This window comes from Pinus tabuliformis, chromosome 6, assembly GCF_031772625.1.
Source record: "Pinus tabuliformis cultivar Carrire ecotype Pingquan chromosome 6, CPIR1, whole genome shotgun sequence".
NCBI lineage: Eukaryota > Viridiplantae > Streptophyta > Pinopsida > Pinales > Pinaceae > Pinus > Pinus tabuliformis.
The window spans coordinates 1824584776-1824609188 of NC_142292.1; the positions used below are offsets into that span (position 1 = coordinate 1824584776).

The 24413-nt window shown below is 35.0% G+C and overlaps 1 pseudogene; it reads left to right on the forward strand.

Annotated features, from left to right (window-relative positions):
- Positions 1 to 23387: 23387 nt before the first annotated feature.
- On the forward strand, positions 23388 to 24186 carry LOC149266300 (multiple organellar RNA editing factor 8, chloroplastic/mitochondrial pseudogene; annotated as a pseudogene).
- The last annotated feature ends 227 nt before the right edge of the window (positions 24187 to 24413 follow it).

The following is a 24413-nucleotide window of genomic DNA, read 5'->3' on the forward strand; positions in this document are numbered from 1 at the left end:
ACTTGGTTGTAAATATTAAGTAATAAAATTTATGATGAAAAAATTAAGAAGAGATAATAGATTATTTATTTATCTTCTTTGGAATCTAACCCAATTATTTAAAGCATATATGTAGTAATAAAATAATTGAACTACAAAAATAAAGTGGAAAATTAAAAGAAGTTATTGTACCTATTTGCTGAAATTCAAATAATTTTGAGCTTATTGATTATTTTTGTCTAGTCGGCATTTAAATTTTGAATGCAGAGTGTGCATCAGTGCATTGTACCTATTTTTAGTGACAAAAAATAAATGTCATAATCATAGAATTTCAAAGTTTGATAGAAGAGTAAGACAATGTAAAAAATTACATTGAACAAGAAAAAACAACATAATATAATGAACTCAGCTATTTTTTTTGATAGAGTTCATGGACCTCAAAACATGGAAAAAGAAACATAGCATATGGATGAAAAGCATGAAGTACTAAACATAATTTATAAGATGTAAATAAATGTTAAACAATGATAAGTTAATATCATTATCGTTATGTAATACGAGCATTTATAATGATAAAAAATAATACAAACCATATCATACAACCATAATGATCTTAGTAAGCACAAAAAATACATAACCAACTTTAATAAGAAACATATGCTTCAATACAACATATTACCTTAGTTAAGTATGTTTTTCTCTTAGATTATATTTTCTTAAACCCCGTTACATTTATTATAAATGAATCATGTTATTGCATAGACAACTAACTATAAGGAAAAGCATAATGAGCTTTCAATACATAGCATATATAGAAATCAAAGATATCTATAAAAATATGAAGTATATTATTTCTTGCATTTAGGTAATTAACTAATTTGGAAACCATGTTTTTCAGTTAAGATCTTCCTTGATATTGTTCCTATTTTTACATTTTTTCCAAGTAGGTATTCAATAAGACAAAATCAAAACAAAAAATGAAAAGAAAAAGAAAAATCATATTTACACTAAACTAACAATAGAAGGCTATTAAACGGGATGAGCTAAAAAAAAGTGAAAATAATAAATTAAAATTATGGTGAATAAATGATAAATAATAAAATTGTGGTGAATCAATTAACAAGTGTTGTATTGTTGGGGGGGTAAATCATTTGGTGATAGAATTAACGTGAAATCTATGAAAACTAAGAGATACAAGGTTCAAAACATCTCAGTTATGACCTTGTTTATGAAGAGGAGGAAAGGCCATAGACCCCCAAAGGTTTACTAGTACCCACATGCAAGGTGGGCTGTTGGATTCCTCTGGGATACAAAAAAAAAACAAGTGTTAATAAATGATTATTTAAATTCTTTGGAATTTTAAATAGATTTTTTTAAAACATATATGAAGTAATAAAATAATGTAATTATGTAAAAAAGTTAATAATTTCATGTAATAGTTTCAAGTTCTTGTCATTTTGCATTTAAATACTTTTGTTAAGTCATGTGCAGAGCTAAATTAAATGTTATGAAATCTCTAATTCTTTTGTGGATTTCAAGATAATCAAAGAATATTGGATAGACATTTGATGTTATACTATTATATTTTTTTTTGCATATTTTAAATATGATGGGAACCAAGTAGTGAAGAACTAATCTACCTTTTTGAGACACTCTTTCAGTGCTAACAACAAAATTTCTATCTTGTATTTCAAATTTGTTTCTTTTTCACTTGTTTGGATTCTATGTTTGGATTTAGACAACCCAAAGTATCTAATTGGGTTTAAACTCACATTAATTATGTAATTTGAATCATTTATTAATTTTGATATAGTCCACAAGGAAAGATTTGCAATGGTATTTATATGAAAATTTACTCTCCCCCATTTGGTGGAAATATTTCCTTTTTTCCTTAAATTTTTTGTAGAGTAGAGTTATTCCATGTGTGATGGAAGATAGTATGTCCAAATGTAATTCTCATATTTTTACTTGTGTTAGATGATCCAAAATACAAAATTCATAGTTCACAAAGTTAAGATAGAATATTTATTTATTTAGAATATTTAATTAAATATTGGAGACACTTAGAAATAAAATATTGTTGTAAAAGATATGACATCTAGAGTAATGTCATATCTTAGGCTCTAATTTAGGAGTAGAGTTAGTAGATTGGTTAGACTGGCATTTATTGTAAATGGACACTTGTTAATTTAATAAGTAGTCCATAACTAGAATAGGTTAGGAAATTAAGCTTATATGTAGCTCATTCTACTGATTGCAATTGAGTTGGTGTGTGTGTGTGAACTCTTGCAAAATTATTATGTAATTTCTTTTTTGATTAATAAAATTGTGTTTGAGGACACTTCTGCCATTATTGTGGTATCAGAGCTCTAGTAATGCAACTGATGTGAAGAGGAGATTCCATCTCTACAAGTTCTTGTAAAACTCCATTGAATTGATCAAAAAATGATTGGTATGGAAATTTGTCCAGTTTTTGGTTTAAAAGGAAATGAAATTTTATTATTGATTTTAGATTTTTAAATCTGAAATTATTATTATTATCAAAATTTGCCTCTGTTTTCAAGCAGTCATTGTTTTTTTCTTCTTAACAAGGCATCCTCTGCACACCTAGATGATTGCACATGCTCAATTCGTACATGAATTACTTTCTTGATAATCTTGTTACGAACCTATTTGTTCATTTTGATGCTGATGGCTCACTTGGTGACATTCCAAACAACGCCTATGCGGCCATGGTAGAACTTGTGAGGCATCCCTTATGAATCGAACCATCGACCTTAATGTCCATGTACTGACATATCTTGAAGGTAAATTCCTTCTTCCTGAAGGGCCTGGCGAACAGATCCCTCGTTTGAATTCATACTCCATGGCCTGCCGGTATTGTCTCTTCCCTCTGTGGATCCTTTCTTCCTATGTAAGGTTTTTCCGTATAAACCCCTAACTTCCAGCATTAGGGTTTTGTGGATTTTAAGCTAGATGTCAAGGAACTAATGTCGAGATGATTTCACCTATTTTTTTATTATTAATTTTGTTTTTTGGTATTTTCGTTTACCATACAAAAGCGCATTCATTCCTGGTTGTGCTTGTTTCGGATGCCCTGGACTATTTGTTTCCAAAATACCTGAATAAGACACTACTAGAGCTTACTAGAGTCTCAATTGATGCACTTGTACTGTTTGTTGGCACTCCACTTTTATCCCGAGCAATATCAAACCAAAAGAAGCCAGTCAACTTGAGCCAGTGAATCCAGCATGAAGACAACAGCCAGCAAAGCTAGCGTGAAGCCAGTAGAAGCCAGTGTAAGCCAACAAGAAGCTAACCAACATGAGCCAGCACGAAGCCAGCTTGATCTAGCCAACAGCTAGCGTGGAGGACAACAAGTAAACAAAAAAAAATCAGCTTCTTAAAGAGTTTTTTTTTGGAGGTTTAAAGTTGAATCTAAGAAGTGAAGAAGCCTTTGTTGAAGAGATAAGGTATATTTTTTAATTTTGTAAATTTTTATTAGAGAGATAAGGAATAATTTATTTTGGAGAGATACTTGAATTTTTGTATTTTGGGAATTTATTTTTTGTAAATTTGTGGAGTAATAATAGGAACTTGTAAATTATAAATTTTTTCTAAAGTACTAAGGTGTGAGGGGTTATTTGAAAATGTTTGAGGCAACAAATTTTGTAATGTTTGGAGTAATAAGGAGATTTTATTTGTAATTTTTTATTTGGAGAGATAAGTGAGACATTATAGCTCAAAGTAGTTTTTTACTTTGAGGGGGGGTTAGAGTACATTTTGCATCAAACATTGCAAGGATTGTAAATCAGTCAAATTTTGAAAGATTTCTTTGTAAAATTTTAAGAGAAATTGACTAGAGCCAAGTGCAAAGCTCAGTGAATTTTCTCCTCCAATGACTATACGAGGGTGAATGCCAAGCCCTGATATATCATTTTTGTGTTGTGTTTTTCGTGTCGCATGTTGCTCATGTTTTCCTTGCGCTTGATTATTTTTGGTACAAAACTTCAAAAGTACAATGTCGAAGTTAATTAATCTGTTCTCTGATTCTAGTAAGCTTGAAGGGATAAAATCATACAAAACATGGAATGTCTCATTGAAAGCACTCTCATATATAATGAATTGTGGCAAGACATATGTGATGGAGATGTTAAGCCTAATAAACCCACAGATGTAGCTTCACTTGCAAAATGGGAAGTTAAAAATGTCAAGGCACTAGCTCTTATAAAGTCCTCAGTTAATGATGAGATGTATATTCATATTCAAAACACCTCAGATGCATGGACTGCTTTACATACTTTTAAAGATCTATTTGATACACAACTTGAATAAAAAAAGGTTGATCTACAACTTAAGTTGCTTCAACAAAAACTAACTGAAGGAGGAGATGTCCTTGAGTATATCTCCAGGCTTAAAAAAATTAAGTAAGAAATAGTAAAAGCACGATTTCCTCCAGTAGATGATAGTTTCATGACCATAATTCTAATTTCTGGATTTCCTTCTTCTTACACTCATTTTTTGGAAACTCTACAAGTGACTGGAAAGTTAGATAAATTAAAATTTGATGAGCTAAGTGAGATGTTAGCTCAACACGACAAAACGTTTAAGAAGAAGAAACAAGGGGAAGATGTCTTCTTCGCAGAAGCCAGCACAAGTAAATCATCAACTGACAATTCTAAAGGAAGAGGACATTTCCATCCACATCCAGCAGCATATAGTGGACAAGGTCGTGGAAGAAGCCAAAATAGAGGAAACCTTCAAGGAAGAGGAAATAGTCAAGGCAGAGGAAACATTCAAAACAGAGGCAACTTTCAAGGTAGAGGAAATAGTCAAGGAAGAGGTCAAAGTAAAGGAAGAGGGCAAACTCAAAGCAGAAGTCAAAGCAGAGGCAGAGGAAAATATCAAGGAAGAGGCGGAGACTTGAATCAAATTGTCTGCAGAAGATGTAACAAAGTGGGCCATTTTGCAGAAGATTGTAGAACTTCCATTGATAAAATTCAAAAGTTCCATCAAAAGACAACTCAATTTACCACTGATCAAGATAATGATGATTCGGAATATGTCTTCACATCAAGTCAAAGATCATAATCAACAACATTAGAGAGGAATTTATACTTATGGCATAAACTTTTAATTTCTAGAAACAATATTTATTAATCCTATTAACAGAACCATATATGTGCATGCATTAAAGTCTATATGCATGTGTGATAAGTCTTGTACTTGGAAAAATCTTACTAAGTCTAATGCAATTGTGGAAATAAAGTTATCAATTTTAGGTAATAGTTTCAAGTGAAATAATCCGAGGCATTTCAATCAGAAGATGAGGGTTGAAGAAATAGTAATGTATGTAATAAGGTAACAAGGGATGGATTTCTAACATACGACAATCATAATATATACATGCTAGGGAAAAACATAAGATATACAATAATCATAAGATATGCATCTCAGGGTAGAGAGTCCAACACAATTCTTCTAAACCATGGCCTACTAGTGATGTCACTTAAAATATGACTATTTTGTATTATTTTTAACTTAGTTGGTTCTTCGTATTTTACACTATTATATTACTATTAACTAAGTTTTTGCATCATACTTTACAAAATCATAATGTTAAGTCAACCAAAAGCATGTAACTTGAAACACATAAACAATCAAATGCATATTATTAAGCCAACCAAATTCATGTAACTTGAAACACACAAACAAAGAAATGCATGTAATTTGAAACACACAAATAAATTGATGCATGTAAATAGAGGAAAAATAAAGCACAAAAAAAACTGGGAAAATATGATTCAACTTAAATCAAACTGAAACTAAATTCCCTGAAAACAAAATGACAAAGCACATAAAGCCTAAAAATAGGATGTACTTACTAGTTCTCTATATATCTCCTTCTACACGATGCTCGGATGACTCCTCCATATTTTTCTTTTTGTTGTTGGATGCTTCTATCTTTTGGCAAGGTACTCAAATGACTTCAATTGGATTCTTAGATGACTTCAAAGACTTTAATCTCTGTATTTTTATTTTTGACACTTTTCTACAAATCTACTTCATAACAAGCTTTACAACTCTGCATATAATGTTAAATGAATTATGGTTTTATCATTTTTTTATGATGTTAGATGACTTATAGAATATGAAATTGTATCTCTACTTCTCTATGCCAAGTTTTATAGCATGAATGCCAAATTTCCCCGTCTAAAATCGAGGGGATATATTTAACGTTCAAGGTGTGTTGTCTTATCACTACTACACTATGACTAAAGCTTGAAGTAAAGTGTCCCTTATGTCCCCCCATTTTCTGACACCATAAATATTGTTTCAAATCAACATTGGTATTTAATAATCCATGTTATTAAATGGCTAGAACAAAATATTTTTAATTAAATTTTCATCTTCACTCTCAGGCTTGAAGTGAAATTTCATTTATGCTTTACCAATTTCAAACAACGTAAATCCAACTGAATTCAAGCTTCTTTAATTAAATTTTGGTTTGAAACTGATACTTTATGACAACATAAATCCAATTGTAAATCAACAATGTGATTTTATCTTTAATTTTATTATTTTTTAATTAAATTTTAATTTCAAACAAGTTCAACGACCATATTCTTTTATTAAGAAGAACTTGCATGAAGAATCAGTAGTCTCAAATACATATGTGATTTTGCTAAGATATGATTTCTAAGTTTTCCAAAATACGAAACGCCTATTATGTTATTTATTATTACTTTATACATATTGACACATGAAATATGTTATTTATTATTACTTTATACATATTGACACATGAAATATGCATGACATATTTTGTCACATAAATATACATAATTCAATAATGTACTTTTATCACTAACTTTAATTTTTAATGATGAATTGATTTATTTTTTAAGAAATAAATATATATATTTTATAATTTTTATTTAGTATATCTAACCATGGATGATTAGTATTTTCAAGTATTTCAATCAAACAAAAACTAAAATTTAATTTCTATAAAATTATTTATTTACAATATTTTTATAATTATTTTATTTTATGTAACATTATAATAAAGTGTAAAAAAATTAAACCATTTTTTAAAAGTCAACTATATTTATCTATATTTTTTAACCATAATTATTTTCATAAGTATTAAAAATAGTTCAACCAACAATATTTACAATATTTTCATAATTATTTTATTTTACATAACATTATAATAAACTATAAATAATTGAACATTTTTTAAGAGTAAACTACATTTATTAGAAATGTTCACCAATCAATTTTTATTTTCTTGTCTACACCCACATTTATTTATTTAGTAAAACATATTTTACTAAACATATTGTACTTTTAAAGCATTTAATATTTACATATTTTCTTTCATCATTTCTAAAGTAAGTAGATACCTAAAACACGTTGAATGGTTAAATTTTGGGACATTGTTATTATTAATTTTTAGTATTAAAATGTGGGATATTGTTATTATTAATTTTTTATCTTAAAAAAAACTTTTGGTACAAATCGCATGAGAGAATTTATCTTTTTCAAGAAATAAATTAGATGAAGCAAAATCGTTGTGATTTTATCTTGAATGTTTTAAAAAAGAAAGCATATTTCTACCTTATGCTTTCTAAAATCCTATGATGCAATTTTGCGAAGTCTTATGAAGAACATGTTGTAAGATCTTCATTTATTCGATGAGAAAAGAAATTTTTTATCCATAGGGAGGTGATGTGAAATGAGTAGTTAAACATATATATTATTTTAAATATATCTAATTAGAAAGAAAAATAACTAATCTACTTTATAAATTGATTTTGTATAAAAATATATTTAGGTAATTTAATAAAATTATTTATTGATGGTATTAAAATGTTGTATAAATTTATTGATATTATTGAAATTTTGTGAATAATAATTATTTTTATGATTTCTAAAATTTATTAATAATTATTTTTGTTTAATATAGAATTTATAATATAACATTTATAGGAGTTCTTAGAAAAGAATCAATTCTACAAAAAAAAGGAGGGCATTGGGCATTCCTTTATTTTCTCATTATACCTTTTGACACCTTTTATTGGGAAATATTTGAACAATTTAAAAAAAAAAAAACTAATTTTTGTATTTAAGATTAAATCAAGAAATCCATTTAGAGGTTAGTTTGTCAACCATATCATTTTTAAAGGGTGTGCACTTTCTAAAGGGACCTAATGACAAATAATTAATCCCTTTAAAGTTCATGAGAGTAGACCACCATAATTAATATATATTAAAAGAGTGATTGGATTGGGGAGAATACTCTTTTTTGGATAAATATCGAGTAGTGATCCCTTAGGATTTTGACACACTCAATATTAGGAATGTACTAATAACTATTATGAATCAAGGTGATGAAGAGGGCTTAGAGAGATATACTTTTCCAAGCCCTCATCCAAGTGGGAGGCCTTCATTGATTCTATGCCTAATAGATACTTTCAAGGCCACTTTCTCTTTTGCAACCTAAAACACCCATCAACCAAAAAATCCTAGTCTTATAGACATTTTTTAATGGATATTATCCATCTAAACTCCCTTAAGCTACACCACATATGAATTGATTATATGGAAACCATAAATTTATTGCTCGTTGCTTGTCAAAAATTTCATAGGTCATTTTCAATATTTGCATATGCAAACTTTGGAGGGAACCCAACAAAAATAGTGGTACACATGTGTCACAACAATGTCACAACTAAGATATAAGTGTAAACTGAAAATCAATAAATAGGGATAGGTATTTGGTATCAAATTCGTCAATTTATTTTTTCACTCTTTCGGTTTATACTTAGATTGTTTTGGAAAGGACTAAAAGGAAAATGAGATATTTGAGAATCTAAAATCTAGTTCAATGAAATCAAATACTAGTTTAGCAAGGCCAACAAATCAAGGATAGGGTGCTAATTTGATTTATTTATTTTTATCATTTCACTTTATCGCTTTGTATGTTAGAACATTCACGGATAAAAAATAATATATCTAAGAAGTGCATGGTATTATCGACGATGTTTGTGTTAGATTGTTAGCATTGCCAGGATGTCTAGTGGTTTTAAGTGTGTTGGCATTAATGTCAACAACCATGCTGGGAGATCAAGTTGGGTAGTTGGAATTGCCTGACAATTAGCAAGTGTGTTGGCATTCATGTCAACAAGACAAGCATAGATGCTTGTAGCAGCAGATGCTAGCATTTATGTGCTTGATGTGTCAAGTTCAGGGGGAGTACCATATTTATTGCAGCGTCTGGGAGAGAATCACCATAGTAGCATGCTTATTAGAGAAGCCATAAAATGATGACTATGGTGATTGGGAGTTCGAGTCTTTAGAGGAGGTTTTTCCTCAAGAGATTAGCTCAGATACTCTTAGAGATGGCATAGTTGGTTAGTGCTTGGAAAGTATCTCCAATGGTATGTTGAACCTTGAAAAATGCCTAAGAAGAGAAGATTCTAAGTAGATGAAGAAGAGCGAAGGTGGACGGAATGACAGAGTGTTTGTAGCCATTTTTTAGGTAGAAAATGGCCTCAAATCCTACATCAGACCCTCTCTAATGAAAAGTGCTCTGAAAGAGATTTTCAATAGTATGTGGAAGTTTGTAGATGGCCTCCTGGATCAAGAGTTATTCCCAATCAAATTTTAGCGACTTAGGCCATGACACCAGAGTTAAAAGGTGGTTGGAGGAGTCTTGGAACATAGCCAAAGTTGATAAAAATTCCAGAATAAGAGGAAGTCAAAGTCTTGGGAGCTTCAAAACACCGAATTTTGGAAGGTCGAATATCAGAAGCAAGTTCAGGACCTCGTAGGTCTATTTAAAAGGGATATCAGAACCTAATATCAAAAGGCTCAGAGCATCGAGACCCGATATTGGAAAGACTAAGCAAGTCATTTTAGAACTTCAAAGTAGTAGAATATCGAGGAGCAAGCAGAACATTAGAGGCATGAAACTTTGGATTCTTAGAGCCTTGTCAGTTCTTATGAATGAAGTTTTTTTAAAAAAGCACCGAAGTTGTAAGGAGAAGGATTTGCAAAGGAATTTGTTGAAAAACCAAGGACTGAGGAACCATTTTTCTCTCCTCCAATAGGACACATGTTAGTAGGTGATTGGCCATGAGAAGCTGACAAGGAAGATGATATCATCATGATGTGGTAGTATGGAGGACACGTGGAAGTAAAATTTGACATTTTTGGTGGCATGATAAGACAAATTTGTGTGACACCTGTCACCACTAAGACACCACGTGGTGATGATGACATCAACATGACATCATCTTGAAGGTCGTAGAGCGGAGGTAGGAGACATCGTAACTATGTTCTAATTCCTTTTGGAAAAAGTTACGATACAGGGAGCTTCCGATGTTGAGTGGCACTTAGTCATGGGGACACAAAAGAACCAAGGGCGTAGAGCAGGCTTAGCACCTAAGTGCTATGAGTAATTTCGGGGGTTGGATTTTTTTTAACTCCTTTCTAATTACTTTTTGTGAAAGACCTGATGCCTGGGAGCTTCGATGTTGATTGGAACATGGTCATGGGGAATCAAAGAAAAAAGGGTGCTGAGAAGGCCTAACACTGAAATGTTATGGAAGTATATCAGAGGTCAAATATTTCACAACTTCTTTATTTGTTTTGGAGAAACATTATGATGAAAGGGGCTCTGATGTGTTGGCACTTGGTTGTGGAAGCGAAAAGAAACAAGGGCAGAGAGTAAATACAAAGGGATATAGGACCTAGGTAGGAGCCTAAAGGCCTTAGTACCTAAGTGCTATGCCCCCAGTCACATCATGCAGTCATATGGAAAAACAAGAAAGGGTTAAGCACAAAGGGGCTCTGAATCTCACAATCTCTTAGTTTCATAAAATTTGTTTTAATAAAAGTTACAATAGATGAAGGCTATGATATTGCACCGCTTAATTACTATGTTGGTGGTCACAGGTGGCAGTCCAATGGAGGAAAACAAGAAGGGTGCAAAGGAAAAAGGGCTATGAACCTTGCAATATCATGTTTTCATAACATTTTCTTAGCAAATTACGAAATGTTTGGGCTCCAAAATTGCACTGTGGTGTAAACGCTATGATATAGCAGCACAGAGGAGTATTGAAGATTGTATGAATGGGTCGGTAGCTAAGTAAATGAATACAAAAGGTTGGTTTCAGAGGAGTAACGAAAACTACAGAGATCGTTGAGCCAAGGCAGCAAGGATTGCGATGTACAGAGAAGCCATACTGAAGTACAGTCCAACTCTATGAGCCATGAATAACCATGGAGAACCTCGTTTGAGTTTACAAGTGCTTTGAGAATTAATTATCACTATGGAAATCACTTAGATGTCCATTTTCAATGGTTAATGAGGCAACATTGGCCAAGTCAGATGCAACAGTAGGATGGAGAGTCATACATGAGTATACAATCGGGAAACGTGAATTGCAGAGTGATGGGTAGTAGAGGTAACATCAACCAGTGTTCAGTAGAGGAACAAAACAAAAGAGAACAATTGAGCAACATGGTGGAAATGCAACATTGTTGTGAGAGAGATATTTAGAAATCTTAGTGGGTATAAGTGCATTGTTGTGTGAGGCCAATTGAGCCTGTTCTACAGGGAAATGTTGAGAGTGCCTAAGTAGAAAAAATAGACCCTGTGAGAGGTTGTGTTGTTGTATGAGAAGATGTCGAAGGTGCCTATGCAGAGGAAGAAGGCTGAGTGAACTAGTGCTACCGTGTGAGGCCGAGAAAGCCTGTGGAACAAAATAATACCAAGAGCATAGTATGTGCTATGGAGTGTGAGTTGTGTAGAGAACTCTGATTGTGACTATGATGCTAAGAGGAGGCCATATGTGCCTAAGCAGAAAGAAGGTCAAGAGAAGAGATCCTTGTTGAATATGTTGTTTCAAGGTGGGCGGAGTGTAGAGAGTGTTATGTGTTAGTGACTGATGTTTTTGCAAAACAATGAGCTGTAGAAAAGAGTGTAGAGAACAGAGTGTTGCATGGGGAAAAAAGTTGGTGAAGAGAACAAAGCTTATATCAGGCATAGTGGCTACCAAATACAGTGAATATTAATTCCCATGTAAGTGTGGCTTGGAGCCTACATATAGGAAGTTGGTGATTCCATCTCTAGTGGGTGCTTCAAAAGGCTTGGTGGTTGGTGCCTCCTACAAGTTGTTTCTTGCATAAATCTAAGGAGATGCAAGTTGGTGCTTGCAAAAAATATGTGAATTTGGTGCTTCACATGGTGCTTTTGATAAGCTGGGCAGGTCTCTACAAAAGGATGTAGTTGGTTCTTCCTACTAGTGGGTGCTAGCAAACAATCAAAGGGAGTTGGTCCTTCCTGTGAGTGGTGGATCACAAATAGATTGATGTAATAAAGTAGGCACTCTTATTTTACATAAATAATAGCAACAGGATTTGGTGGTTTTTTCCTAAAAGGGTTTCCATGTAAAACCTTCATGTCTCATGTGTTTTTTGCCCATGATGTGTATGTCTGTGTTCCTTTATATGGCTACTATTATGGTTTGTTAAAGGTTGCTCTCATATAAAGGATGCCCAGTTTTAATGAAAAATAAATTAGCATAAAAGTTAAAATTAGCCTTAATATTGATTCACCTGCCCTCTTAGTATTAAGATTGTTTCCAACAATCAGTATCAGAGCCAAGTTCCTTCAGGAATATCTTGACCATGAGAAGGAAGATCTAAGCGAAACAATGGCTAATCAAGTTTTTCTAATAGCATAAGGAGTTCCATTTTTAAATGGATTAGAGTATGTATTATGTAAGGTTAGAATGGAAGCCTATTTAATGGATTTGAATGTTGATGTATGGTGCTCTGTATTGAATGGAGAGAGGAATGCATTCAATATAGAAGCCAAGGAAACAATTACGAAAGTGATTCTAAGCCATATATTGATAAAGTGAGGCATTTTGAGTAAGGAAAGGAAATTCTAGACAACTTGCAATGTCTATATGGAGGAGAAAGGCACACAACTTAAGAGGAGTTCGAAGAATCTTATTTCTCAAGCAGTGAACCTAAATTTGTGAAGGTTGTTTATAATGAGAAGAAGAGAAGGAAGAAGAAGGCAAGGGAATTTCGAAGGAATGTTGCTAAAAATATTGAATATCCTTCTTCAAGTAAGGAAGTTGTTGCTCATCATTCTCAAGAGGATTATTAAGACATTGAATAGAGACTACGTTGCTCTGAAGGTAAGTGATTGTTCTATGATAATTATAAAGAAATAGGTCATTTAGCCACTAGATTTACATATTATTATTTTGAAGATAAAGATAATTATACATCTAGTCGTTGTGAAGAGAGACCTACATTTGTAGTAGTAGGAAATGAGAGTTCCTCAGAGGAAGAAGAGAGATCTCAGGTGTGCTCATCCATAGGAGAAAATAAGAGTACCCCTAGCAGTGATGAAGAAGGGATACCCCTTAGACCTGTGGAATACTCCATGGACACAAACATGATTTTAGATCTATGCGGTGGCTAATACAACAACTTTGATAGAGAAGAAAAGCATCTAGATGAAAGGATTTGTTTGAGGAAGAATTTGATCTTTTCTCTAAAAGAAATCAATGAGCTATCAGAAGTAAATCTCAAGAAAAAGGAGAATTTGCATGAGTATGAGCTTGAGAACGAGAAGTTGAAAAAAACAATAGTTGATCTTAATGATCAATAAGAAGGTTCTAGTAGATTAAATGGGATGTTGACCAATTAGGTAAATGATGGAGAAGCTTACTGTGAGAGACTACAAAATGAAGTAGTCTCATTGCAACATTATCTAGAAAGTGAAAATGAAGAGCTATCTCAATATCATAAGCTTGAAGAGAGGACAAAGGCCATGGATGTGATCCTTGCTTAGTAAAGATACCCTCTCGTCAAGGTTGGTTTGGGTTTAAAAGAAGAAACAAGCTCTAAGGCAAAGGCTGAAGGGTCAACTATCCAAGTAAGGGTAGTTGAAGGTTCCAATAACAACAAGGGAAAAAAGGTTGTTGCATAGCATCAAAAATAAGGGAAGAATCAACAATAAGAGAAGAAAAAGCAACAAGAGAAGGATAAGAAGCGTCAACAGGTAAAGTAACATAAGAGAGTTAGGAAATTGCAAGAAAGAGTGCAAGGGAGCAATGAAAACTGTCATGGAAGGCACATGAAGAAGCAGCATAGGTCCTTTCCTCCTCAAGGACAAAGAAAAGGTATCTTTAGTCCTCAAAATCCTTTCATGGTTATTGTTTTTCTTGCAACAATTTTAGACATAAATACATGGACTGTAGATGGCATGCAATAAAACACGATGTGTTGGGTAGAAGCAACCCAAGAGTGCATAAAGAGGCTAAGAGAAGGCATGTTGGCAATGATAGAGTTTTTAACAAGATTGCTAGAAGATATGGTGATTCTTTTGCCCAATTCTTAAGCCAAATTGAATGCTACAATTGTGGAAACTTTTGGCATAAGGCAACATGCTTAAGATATAATGGGATAAAGCTTGCTTAAATGATGCAGAAAAATGAAGCAAGATGTCCATTAAGGATGATAATACATAGTGGAGCACATGAATATAAGTTTGTCTTCAGTGCTCTCCATCAAAAGAGCAAGATGAAAAGAGGAGGAATAAATAATAAGGATGATCCTCCTACTCTTGTAGTAGATTTGACTGTAAGGAAAAAAGGTAGCAAGAGGATTTGGGTGAAGAAAGAGGAGGTGAAGGAAAAGATTCCTTCAACCATGCGTATCCAAGAGAAAGCCCAAACATGGGAAAAAAAAAGAAGCTAGATGGTAATGCTTCTATCAGGACTCGACCTTTGAAAGTTTGTAAGAAAAAAGAGGATGATCTACTCAGTGGGAGTAGATCCTTTATTTCTCTTCAGTAAAGGAAGAGAATGGATTCAAGGGAGGATGAATAGGTTAGATGTAGGAAGCTAGAAAGAAAATACATAAAGGTGCATTTGATTTTTGAAGGTATGTGTCACTTTATAATTAACCTGACCGTTAAGATATGTTATGTAGATGCAGTTACAAAATTCCAATTTTATAACTTTTTTAAAACCCAAAATAAACACCAACATCATGTTTACATCAGTGAGAGATTTCTAGTGATATGAATTTTATCTCAATCTAACTCCAGGATTGAAATTTATTCCCTTTTGAGGTTCATCCCATTAAACCTTGCCACATCATCAAAACACTACTACATGGCACCCATGTGTGGACCACGTGGCTCATGGTCTAGTGTGGTTCCCACTTGGCCACATCAGGTCATCATGGCTCCTTCCACCTCATCTCACATGAACGTGACCCACTAGGCCTACCTCACCATATATTTCTATAATTGCTTGTTATATACATGCCAAGGGAAAATCCAAGCACTCATTAAAAATCATAAATACATGACCCCTCATCCCCCAAATACAATTCTACTTCCATGGATTATTTGGCATTTCTTTTGTAATCCTCCATGTAGGGATCATCCTTGATACTCTACACTTCAATATAGCATTGTACAAATATTTACCCCAGTGAGGCCTATCCTGGATACTTTGCACTTCAAGATAGACTTGCACAAATATTTTCCACAATGGGGCCAATACTTGATACTCTACACCTCAAACTTCCCTCGCATAAATATTTACACTAGTGGGGCCCATCTTAGATACTCTACACTTCAATTTTCTCTTGTGCAAATATTTACCCTTGTGGGATCCATCCTGGATAGATATTCCAAACCTTTAAGTATATCTCCATTTTGTATATCCAGATGTGCATGTGTGAAACCCTAAAAAAGCATCTAATGTTGGATACAAAATTCTTTGATAACTCATCTAACCCTAAATAAAAAATTTGTTCTCTGCAATACCTAGACTTATAAAATTTGAAAACCTCAAGGGACTTTTCCAAGGTTTTCCCTGAAGCAAGAAATTTCCTAGAACACTCATTTTAAAGAGATAAATCCCTTATCCAACCATAGAACATTTCACTCACTATACTTAGATATCATACATTTCATATATTTATCCATTTTATAAATTCAAATACAAAAGCTCCACACAAATTCACAAGGACTATCCCAAGAAAATAGTATCAGATCTACTAATCTATAATGCATTACACCAATCATATCCCTTTAATAAAAAACACAACTAGAGTCTTTAAACAAACAGACAACCATGTTATTCACAACTTATTAGACAATGGAAATCACAATCTATGATCATTTTGGTTAGGCACATCCAACAATCATACATAACAAAATGAATAGCTTTGTACTTCACAAACATATCAACAAGCACAGAGGCTTCGAATCCCCTCATAAACATGAGAGCATACGTATAAAGGATATCATCATGGACAAATAATAGCAACACATTCCTCCAATGCTGACACATTCATTGCTATAACATATATCAAACAATATTCATCATTCATAGTGCAACACATATGTAAGAAAATACACTTATCTTTATAACTTGAATGATTGGAAATTTAGGGATGGACTTCAACTCTCCACCTAACCATCGGATAACTAGATTGTAATTTTTCTTGTAGTTAACCACTGCTGAGCTAGATCTAGAGTTGGAGGAGTTAGGTTCTCAAGGGAATTCACACCAATATTAGTCAACCAAATCACATAGGAATCTAGAGCACACAATGTCTCCACCTACTAAGCACTACAAGAATATTGATCACATAGTGTCTCTATATACTAAACAATACAAGAATCTAGAGCACGCATTGTCTCCACTTGCTAAACAATATAAGAATAGAAAGCACACATTGAATCTACCTTCTAAATACTATAGGAATCTAGAGCACACAATGTCTAGACCTGCTAAACAATACAGGAATACAAAGCACACAATATCTCCACCTAATAAATGATATAGGAATGTAGAGAACATGATGTCTCCACCTGCCAAACAATACAGGAATCTAAAGCACACGATGTCTCCAACTTCTAAACAATATAAGAATCTAGAGAACACAGTGTATCCACATACTAAATGATATAAGAATCTAGAGAACATATTGTATCCACTTGCTAAGCAAAACAAGAATCTAGAGCACATAGTGTCTCCACCTACTAAACAATACAAAAATATAGAGAACGTAATGTCTACACCTACTAAATGGTACAAGAATCCATATTACATGGTGTCACCACATGTTCTTCTCTTTCCTTCACTTCATGCCACACTCCTCTATACACCCTTGAATTTTCTTATCCTTGTGCTGGGCTTATCTCCTCTGCTAACTCTCTCATGCTTTTATGCCTAAATATTTGAGCATATTGTTTCTCATTATCCTTCATGCTAGTCTCTTTTTCCATCAACCCAGTTGCATCTTAGGTCCCTATCTACTAGTGTATCCCCCAAATTGTAATTGTTATTGTTATTGTAGCACCCTTATTGTTATTATTGTGCTCATGTAGCCATCACATTGTTATTGTTGTGCCCCATAGAAGCCCACTATTTTTATTATTGTTCCCTTAGATTATTATTATTATGTAGGCTCTGATTATATTATGACCTCTTAGATTCCTATATATACAAAGGATGTCTTGTCATTTGTATCATCTAAAAATTGTTTATTTATGTAAAATAAAGGAGGTTTCTCCATTAAAGAGGATACTTTTTAATTCGTTGATCTATATTTTTTTGAGTTGGTTGCATAGCATTTGGTATGAGACCTTTGGATTCTAGTGTTTCACTGCTTCAAATAGGTCATCATGGATATTTCACTATAACATTTTTTCTACGAAGCTTCAAAAGCTTAAATTTTGACCAGGTGGAGCAGATATCTTGGCAAACTTTATTCCAAAATTTTAAATCTTGGTTCGATATATTTTCTGAGACATGGTCCGAATAAGTTAGGGTTTTTTTCATGCTCTAGAATTCAATCTCAAATAGGTGACCTAGGGAATGTCATCACAACTTCCATTTCAGGGATCAGATTTGAATTCTGTAAAAAACATCTATAAGTAAATCGACTGTAGTTTTTCTTGTAGCAATTTTAGTGTGACAGTTGAAAAAATGACACGTGGAATCCCATACATCTTTTCTCTACTGAACTAGTCCATGATCGGGCCATCGTGGGAGAATTCTCATAAATCTATATTAAATAATCCAATATTTTTCTAACTTGTGGAATTATAAATAAGATTCAGAGGGATACCATAGGACCTAATTTCCAACCTTGGAGATCCAAAATTTCATAGTTACAGCCGTTTCAAGATTGAGCTCCTAAAAAGAAAGGAAAAGGTGTGTATTTTTTAATTTTGCATAACATTTGTTTGGAAAATCAGTTTGAATGATTTAAAGGGCATATTCAATAATATATATCAATACTTGGTTCTAAAATTCCTCCCAAATAAAATAATTCTACACCCATTAAGCCCTTAGAACGCTCTACTATGATACAGGACCAAGTGCAACAAATTTCGCCCTCACAAAGAGCAACCAAAGATGACATGGATGGCTTAAACAAGGACATGTATGGTATAAAAGGAAACATGGATAGCTTAAAAGTGGACATGGATGGTATAAAAGGCAACATTGATGGTATAAAAGGAAACATGGATGTTTTTAAAGTAGACATGGATGAGATGAATGTCAAGTTGGAAGGGTTGACAAAGTTGTTGCAATAAAGGCTTCCTCGTGGTGCCAAGGTGTTGACGGTGTTGGATATCCATCAACCAAGGGGATCTCCTCAATATGAAGTCCCAATCAGACCTCACACCATTTGGTGTAAGAGTCCCATTCAGTATAAAGCCACAGCTGCCAAATCCTCAAATATATGCCTTAGCTCTAGATGACTACATAGTAGAGTGATGCAATGGTATCTTCGAAAAGAAAGGGATGTGTGCCTAGTGAGTGTGCAGTTGAAATTGTGTCAAGGTTCCTCTACTCCAAAGGGAGGAGAGAAGTGAGCCTCTAAGTGAGAGGTAATAATACCACCTAGGAAGAGACACACATGAACCATAAAGCTTTTTCTAACATCCAGCATAATAGTCCACAATGGATGCGATAGTCATTACAACCAACATCAAGGAAATATCTCTCTAGTATCCCATGGAATATTCCACAAGGATGGGATCGCAATAATAACCATTACACCACATTCTAAACAAGATAAGAACTAAAATAAAAAAAATTAGCTCAACTATCTTAGTACATGTGAAAGAAAACATGAAATACAAACATCCACAAAATAGTCTTACCAACATTCATAGTCCATGCATGAAGAAAGTGTTGGCCTTAAAAGGCTTTTGTTATTAAGAAAAATTTCCAAGACACATGTTTACAATGTACATAACTAGCCCCAGTAGTGGTACATTGGAGACACTCCCTACTCCTCAAAGAACTAGTTGATCTCTCTAATGCCTTGCAGGAGGAGCCAAGGTGAAAGTCTTTTGCTCATATAGGGAGGGGGTATATATAACCAAGTGGTGATGATTCTCTTTTCTAACTCTTTTACTACCCTCATGATTGTTCAAATTCCTATGACTTTTCAACTTACATGACTCCCCATATTCATGTGTGTCCTTTGGACTTCCACTTTTCAATACATTTGACTATAATATACATGGTCCAAAATGATGATGTGGCATATGATAGCTCATGACAAAAAATGACATGGCACTATTAATGTAAACTGCTTGGATTCTGTGGCATTGTCGTGCAACTGTTGTTGCTATGAGTGAGGCCTTCTTGAGAGTAATCTTGTCTTCCACCTGCTCATGGCTTGGTGACAAGAGTCTTCAATGATCTCAAGTATTGGGTTGTGCTTGTGAGTTGGTGTCCCTTTTCATGATAGATCAGCTTGCATGCTCAAATATAAGAATGTAATTTTCATGTCTTCCTCCTTCATCTTCTTCTTCATCATCCCAACAAGTTCCTGTATCTACAATTCACTCACAATGAGACGACATCAACCCAAAATCCTCTTAGGCTAACAAGGTGAATTTTGGTTCAGGAACTGAGCCAGAACTGACTTACAAGTTGGGAAGGAAGGCTCAATGACTCCACATTGTGCAGTCCCAATAGAGAGGGCTGAGGCTTGAGGATTGGAGCTGCTCAATGCACAATTTAGGCTGACATGAGGGATAGTCTCTGTAGAGTTTTGAGAGACATTGAGTCCAGCTGAAGGAGGGGCCACTGTGGAAGATATATGCACAATTATGGAGAGGAAGGTTGACTGAATATTGCACAGTTCGAGGAGGCAGTGGGTCAGCATGAGGGAAGGGCAACTAAAAGTAGTTTCTGTATAGTTCTAGAAGGGAAGATTAACTAGAAATATTGCACAATTCTAGAAGGGAAGGCTAAGTCATGGGCTCATGAATTTTCCAATGTAGAAATCTCGGGAGATAGGAACTATGCATTGTTGTTACACATAATTTTGTCACATTAGGAAAATGACCATCGGTTTGGATATTTCCCTATCCATAAATGTTTCCCAAGAAAATTCCCCTGGAAAGTTAGAATCCAAATCATTCTAGAGAAAGTGGAATTTCTGGATCATATTGTTAAACACACATGGACAACTAACAATATGAAAGATAAATCAGTGAGTTCATTTTTTATTACCATGAGATATACATTTATAGTACAACATATGACTCTTGGGTTTCAGATCCCAAGGTCTCTTGGACTGCTTAGTCTTTTCGGCTTCCACACTAACCCTTTAGGATTAGGTGTCCAACATTCCCCCCCTTAATCCGAAGGGTTATGTATGAGTCAAAGAAGAGAGCTGTAATACAAAATGTGCAAAAATGCATGGCAGCACTAGGCTGAATGTGCTCTATGAAATGTTGGTATAAAGGGCGGTGGTTTAAGGATGACCACCAACACTGGAACGCTTAGTGCAGTTCCCGGAACTCTTCCAAAACTGGCAAGAAACTGAAGTTTTCTGCTAGAGGAAGTGATCCTATTGTTTTAAAGAGGGAAACCTTCAACCATAAAAGGGAGGTCTCACCCCACATAAAAGGTAAAACTTCAACCTGAAAAGGGAAGTCTCAACCTGTGATGGTTTAAGGATAACCAACAACTCTGGAATGCTTAATGCAATTCCTGGAACTCTTCCAAAACTGGCAAGAAGCTGGTGTCTTCTGCTAGAGGAAGTGTTCTCAATCTGTTCACGGGCATCTTTTTCTCTGGCTACAACTCTGGAACTGGTGTGGCAGGTTGTGGCTCAGGCTCGCTTGATGTGACTTTGAAGCTTGTAGATGACCATCATTTCCCCCCTTGTCAGATACAAGGTGAGAAGATGGAGAAAACTCAACTGCAAGACTGTTCAATATTCTGGAACAAGTTCTGACATGTGTTTGGAATATCTTCTTGGCTGTTGATGCCCATTGCCAAGAAGCGATCCATCCTAGATGAATCTTTGTTCTTGCAGGATGTTTATTTCTGAAGCATCTGTGTGAAGAATGACTGGTTTTATGACAGTGCTTACATGGATGAAGATCAAAACAGTGATCTTTCAGATGGCCAACTCGGTCACAGTGTTGGCATTTCACGATCTGTTGTTTTTGTTGTTGTTGTTGCTGTGGAAGAGGGGAAAAATCTGGAACAGCTGAAGCTGAACTGTCATGAGGAGTAGGTGATCTGTCATAAATAAATCCAGCACTTTGAAACTGAATGGGCTTTGAGTAGTCTGGAATATGAAAGAACAAGTCCTTGTCATATCCAAGACCAGTTCTGTGCTTGTTGTGGACAAGCTGGTCCCAAGGTCTGATGATGGGCTTGGGAAGTGCAGACTGAGTTTTTGCATCTGCATATACAACTGCTGCTTTATTTGAATGAACTGTACCATTATTGACTTGCTGTTCATGGGAGTCTGTTTCATTGTTATGAACAGAAACAGGTTCAGAATGATGACTCCACTGCTGTAATTCTTCCTGCTGGAGTTGTGATTCAAGCTGCAAAAACTCTATCTTTTCTTGTGCATATTGCAGACATGTTTGAATGTCTGAAAGAGAGGCTTTGTTAATTTTGACTGTGCTGTTAGCAGTGGACATGATTAGAGTTCTCAATAATTCTAATATTCTTTCAAGCTTAGCCATTTTTCTACACCTTAAAAATCTCCAAATCCCACAGAAAAATGTAAGCTACTAAATATCTTCAAGTTGCACAAGAGAGCCCTATAGCTTAAAGGGGAAAATCAACCAGAGATATCTTGAAACTGTCAAAATTGTACAAATATCACCAGACTTTCAGAGATTCTGTTCTTTAAATTCAGCAAATGTTAGGAAGAATAGTGGCTGTAGATAAGTGTAACCACAGAAAATACAAGTTTGTAGCCTTGGGGCTAGATCATTCTTTATGGAAGTCATTGTAGAAAATACAAAGTTGGCCTATGCAGGTCACGAACCAACTTTAGAAAGATTGCTTTAGGCCTGGAAGTTACAAGGCTATTGGAGGAGTACACCTGGTATAGGCTCCTTCTATTAAGAAATTGAACAAGTGAGAGGCCGAAAACTGAAACTGCAACTTATATACAATATGTGACCAAATGATTTTGAACATCCTGTAGAGGCTTCGAATGTAAAACTTTTCATTTGCAGGCCGAAAACTACCCAAAAAAAAGAAGAGGCAAAACAAAACCTAATGTCACCTATTAAAATGGGCGGCTTCCTGAACTGATCCTAGCAAGAGTTTCGACCAAGGATTTTATCTTTTCTAGCATCCTTCAAGTTTCACTGTGTAATTCGAAGTTTTCGAGCTTCCTTTAGACGGCCAAGACCGAAATGCCTGAAACTTGGGATTTGAGATGCATGACGTTTTCTATGGACTTTAATGAGAATCGTATTCTTCCTTTCCATGGACATGGCACGCCATCCAACCAAATGTATCGATCCCCTTTTCCTGCATTTATTTTTGCTCAAGGGCATTCATTTGCTTACTTTTTTTTTGATACCATTGAGTCTCGGAATATCTTCTTCAATGGTCGCTGGACTTAGACGCAGTGGATTCTGTGCAAAGATGAAGGGGTCACTGGTCTAGCACGAGCAAGGTCCGCATGCTGGACATGATCTTCTTGATCCCTTCCTCTTAATGGCGCTGGCGGTGGACTTTACTGATCTTTACCATTAAAATACACGAACCTGCTTTTTAATGGCGGTAGACAACATGGATGCATTGTGACTGGAATAGCCCTTACAGTTCAGAGAGTTTCGCTTCGCTTGGCAACTCTGTTGCACTTGTCTTCGAGCCAACTCTTCAACTTCTCTTCCGGTTACCAGATTTTCAGGTTTTCGCGTTACAGCAGGCGCAATGGATTATCTGTAGCATTGATTATGGATTCAACAGGTTGGAGGATCGATTCCTTCAAGAAGTATAAGAATTATAGTCGTTGATCATTATAGTCCTCCGAGAAAGCCATTGTCTCTGCCATATTCTTCATTCATCTTAATCTTTTTCTTCTCAGACAGTTTACCGGAAAAGATGATGAATGCGGGTAGGAATCTTCGTTTCATTTCGAGCAAGCTCAGTCCTTCTGCTAGCAGCAAAGCGGCGCCCTTTACAACAAGGGTTGGGTCGCCTCAGACTGCCTTCCATGGCAGAGAAACATCCCTCATCGAGTTCCGCGGCACGCGATTTCTTGGAGCGGTTTCTATCCCGCAAGCTCCTGTTCGAGTTCCTCTGAAATATTTTTCTGCTATACCCACTAATTCGTCGATGACGGATCCTTCTCCCAATTGGAGCAACCGGCCCCCAAAGGAGACGATTCTGCTAGATGGCTGTGATTACGAGCATTGGCTCATTGTTATGGAGCCCCCTAAGGACAACCCCACCAGGGATGAAATTATTGATAGCTATATAAAGACTCTCGCTCAGGTTGTAGGAAGCGAGGAGGAAGCCAGGATGAAGATTTATTCTGTATCTACAAAACACTACTTTGCATTTGGCTGCCTCGTATCGGAAGAGAGGTAACCGTTTTCACCACCAACAACAGCAATCACAATAGGTGAGACGTGAGCACAGTCCAGCAGAAGTTAATGGCGTGAACGCTCCGCTTCCCCTTGATTCTTCTACTAAGTTTAGCAGTAATAATTCTGCCAGAATACACAGCGAAACCGCTTCTTTCACGAGGCTAAAGCGGAGTCCAATTCCAGCGAAGCCAGAAATAATGGCAGACGATCAGCGGGTTTATCCATCCGCTGCCTCCTCATTCAGCGATGCATTACAATAGACTGGAGCAAAAAGAATAATGGCAGAATCGTTTCAATGGAATGAAGAGAGCAGCACAGGTTTCATTAATGTCAAAACAACGTTTCAGTCATGTCAGAACAGCGCACAGTAATGTTAATAATGAGGTGTAGTAAAAATTGAATGCGCAGAGGTTGACAGGCCTTTCTGATGCAGAGACAGAATTTAATTATTCAAACTGACAGATAGGGCGAGCCAATAGACAGGACA